The sequence below is a fragment of the Neltuma alba genome, unplaced genomic scaffold (assembly GCF_004799145.2).
Source record: "Neltuma alba isolate B1F8T4 unplaced genomic scaffold, ASM479914v2 tig00011574_pilon, whole genome shotgun sequence".
Lineage (NCBI taxonomy): Eukaryota > Viridiplantae > Streptophyta > Magnoliopsida > Fabales > Fabaceae > Neltuma > Neltuma alba.
In genome coordinates this window covers 160655-164447 of record NW_021636228.1, presented here as the reverse complement: position 1 = coordinate 164447, position 3793 = coordinate 160655, and the positions used below count along the sequence as shown (strand labels likewise).

At 38.5% G+C, this 3793-nt stretch overlaps 1 pseudogene; it reads left to right on the top strand.

The window, feature by feature from the left end:
* The first annotated feature begins 1940 nt into the window (after positions 1 to 1940).
* On the top strand, positions 1941 to 3392 carry LOC114715078 (CBL-interacting serine/threonine-protein kinase 12-like; annotated as a pseudogene).
* The last annotated feature ends 401 nt before the right edge of the window (positions 3393 to 3793 follow it).

Here is a 3793-nt window from a genome sequence, read left to right as displayed (position 1 = left end):
CTATGATGAGATAATCAAAACCTTCCTTTGGAAAGTTAGACAATTGCAGCTGAACTATTGGAAAATGAAAACCTTCTTCTATCTGGAATGAAAAGCTTCTACGAGAGTCAGTGTTTCCTACAATTCCTTGGAAGCTATCATCATCATTCATATAGAACAAGCACTTTCGAAGTTATCCCCCCCCCCCCCCCCAATTTTTTTGGATATGATTATGCATGAATCTTCTCATGCGAGATTGGATTGTCTCTTTCGATCACCCCTTTGGACAAGATAATACCTACTAACTAACTCATAAAGCAGACCATTATAGCTTAAATGTTACGCTTTTAAATAACCATATCACTTGAGATATGGGGATTTATTAATCTCTGATTTGACTTAATCCCTATTTTATGCGCACCGTCCTAACTGTGGCTTCAATTGTTGTTCAAAAGAAAAATTGTCAAACTAGAGCGTGGCTTCCCTTGAATAAAGTATGGGGTAAGCTATACTTTTTGAATATAATATACAGGTAAATACATATACATACATCTCCAACTCTTCAATAGCTCTTCGGAAAAATTGTAGTCTCTACGTGTAAAGGAATATAAATGGATTTTGGTGGCCCCAAGCAAACATGGGGTGAGAGAAGGGAACATGTGCCAACTGATTAAACACAATCATGAATACCCCCTCTGGGCTCGAAGATTTGAAAACATAATGCCTGCAAAACACTCATAGGAGACCTTCGGCCTTCACCACATTCTAACCGAACTGGATCAGTTGGTTGTTCGAATATCTGGTAATACGATTCAGAAAAGGTACTGATTATCGGTCACCCAAGTTTTTTTTTTTAAAAAAAACCTTGATGGTGTTTGGGGAAAAAAAAAAGTTAAGTGGGCCCTTTCTGTCCAACGATGCTCTTTGTGTAGAAAAGAGAAAGTCAAGGAAGGAGTTGACTATTAGGTCGTAGATGGGAGTGCTTCCTGCTGGGGCGACGACCGTACGGTAGCCGCGAGCACTCGTTCCCTTATAATATTCCACTTCCAGTCACGTGCCAACCCTATAAACGTGGAGCTAGTTAGGTTGTTACTCAAACTAACTATGCTCTTAATATTCTATTTTATACCTCCCCATCCTTGGATCTCAAATCTTTAATTTGACCTTTCTTTTTCTCCCCTCTTTTCTTTTTGGCACATACTCTATTGAATCTTCATTTCAATTTAGTAATTTACCGGTAAGTTACTCTGAGATTGGCATGTGAGAAGTAAAATAATTGATTCTCTGAATGCATCAATAGAATAGTAAAGGAACTTGGTTTTGATTCAAGCTAACCTCATCGGCTGATAATATCATCATTAATCTTAATATATATATATATATATCATTCCCGCTTAAAGAAAATTAAATTGCATTCGTAGGTTATAATTTTCAAAAAATTCAGTTTAATTCATGACGTATGTTAAAAGCTTCAAATTCAACGGCACGTTTGAATTATTTTGCTTTCAGTATTGAATTAAGAGATTTATGTCAATGCAAATAAACAAAAGCAATCTGCAGGATTGGATTTGATTGACTAAACATATATTGCTTATTTGTTCTGATTCAACATTGTTTGAAAAATTATTTAAATGTTTTAAACATCAAAATAAGATTAATTATTTTTTAAAAAAAAATGAAAAACTACAGTAAAATTAGAGTTAAATAAGTTAAAAAATAAAATTAAAATTAAAATAAAGTTATCACATTGAAATTAAATCAAAATAAAATTTTAAAATTATTACACACAAAAATTTATTTAGCCTAACCAACCCCGCAGACACACACACACAGAAACAAACCTCAACAAATCAAAACCACATCTTCGCCTCCAAACAACTCACATCATCACCACCTTCAATGGCGGAGAAGCACGTCGACGCCTAAATTTTGCAGCTTCTACATTCTTCACCACCGCACCCATGGCGGACGTCAACGTTTCCAACAACGGTCTCAATCGGACGAAGAAGAAGAATAACGCCAATCTTTTACTCGGCCGCTATGAAATAGGAAAACTCCTCGGCCATGGCACCTTCGCGAAGGTTTACTACGCTCGAAACATCGAAACCAACGAAGACGTCGCAATTAAGATCATCGACAAAGAGAAGATCCTCAAGGGCGGCTTAGTCGCTCACATCAAGCGCGAGATCTCAATCCTCCGCCCCGTCCGCCAGCCCAACATCGTCCAGCTCTTCGAAGTCATGGCCACGAAGACGAAGATCTACTTCGTCATGGAATACGTCGGCGGCGAGTTATTCAATAAAGTCGCAAAAGGCCGATTGAAGGAAGTAGTCGCCAGAAAGTACTTCTAGCAATTGATCTCCGCCGTAGAATTCTGCCACACCAGAGGCGTGTACCACCGCGATCTCAAGCCGAAAACTTGTTACTCGACGAAAACGGCGATCTCAAGGTTTCCGATTGCGGCCGCAACACTGTCTCCGATCAAATCAGACAAGACGGATTGTTTCATACTTCTTGTGGAACGCCCACCTATGTTGCTCCTGATGTTCTGGCAAGAAAAGGATACGACGGAGCCAAAGTTGATCTCTGGTCTTGTGGCGTTATTCTCTTCGTTTTAATGGCAGGTTATTTACCATTCCATGATCATAACGTTATGGCTATGTACAAGAAGATTTATAGAGGCGTTTTCCGGTGTCCCAAGTGGTTCTCGCCGGAGCTAAGCTTATTATGCACACGTCTTCTCGATACAAACCCAGAAACCAGAATCTCAATTCCAGAAATCATGGAAAACAAGTGGTTCAAGAAAGGGTTCAAACAAATCAAGTTTTATTTTGACGACGATAAGCTCTGTACCAGCGTTGATGATACTGACAAACTGGATTTAAACAAGGATGACATAGAATCATTCTCAGACTATTCAGTATCGGAATCCGATTCAGAGCTAGAGGTTAAAAGAAGAAGCAACGCTTCATTGCCAAGGCCAGCAAGCCTGAATGCATTTGATATATATCGTTCTTTGCAGGCTTCGATCTTTTCGGTTTGTTCGAGGAGAAAGGGGACGAGGCGAGGTTCGTGCCCGGTGCGCCGGTGTCGGAGATCATATCAAAGTTGGAGGAAATTGCGCAGTTGGTGAGCTTTACAGTGAGGAAGAAGGATTGCAGGGTGAGCTTGGAGGGATCCAGGGAAGGTGTGAAGGGGCCATTGACGATTGCGGCGGCGATATTCGAGCGCTTACTCCGTCGTTGGTGGTGGTGGAAGTGAACAAGAAAACAGGGGATAAAACCGAGTTTGAACAATTTTGTAACTCTGAATTGAAACCTGGCTTGTGGAAGTTAATGATGGAGTATGAATCAGCAACTTCTTCCAAGAGAAATTCTTCTGATGAGACTCCTCAATCCGATTCTGATTCTTAGAATTTTCCAGACTAGTTAACTCTTGGATATTGATTCATCATTTTTTTTGGTTTTAAATATAAGATTAATTTTTTATATTTATCAATTTTTTCTAAATTACTTCTATAAATACTCCTGCAATCATAATTAAATACATGGAGGGAGGATATTAAGAAAAATAATTATAGTGCTTTAGAAAAAACATTATTTTTTTTATAATTAACTAACTTATCTAACTTTCTCAATCTAATCAAATTAATTAAACAGGTCATATATTAAGGATCGGAGGAGTATATAGGAGTATATATCTCTGCCAGACTTGTATAACTTCATATTTACTTCTCTTATTGGTTTGAAGTATAAGAAAATCTAAATGTGGTTCCTTGCAAGGACTGTAATGGGGTTTTGGTTGGACTACTCCA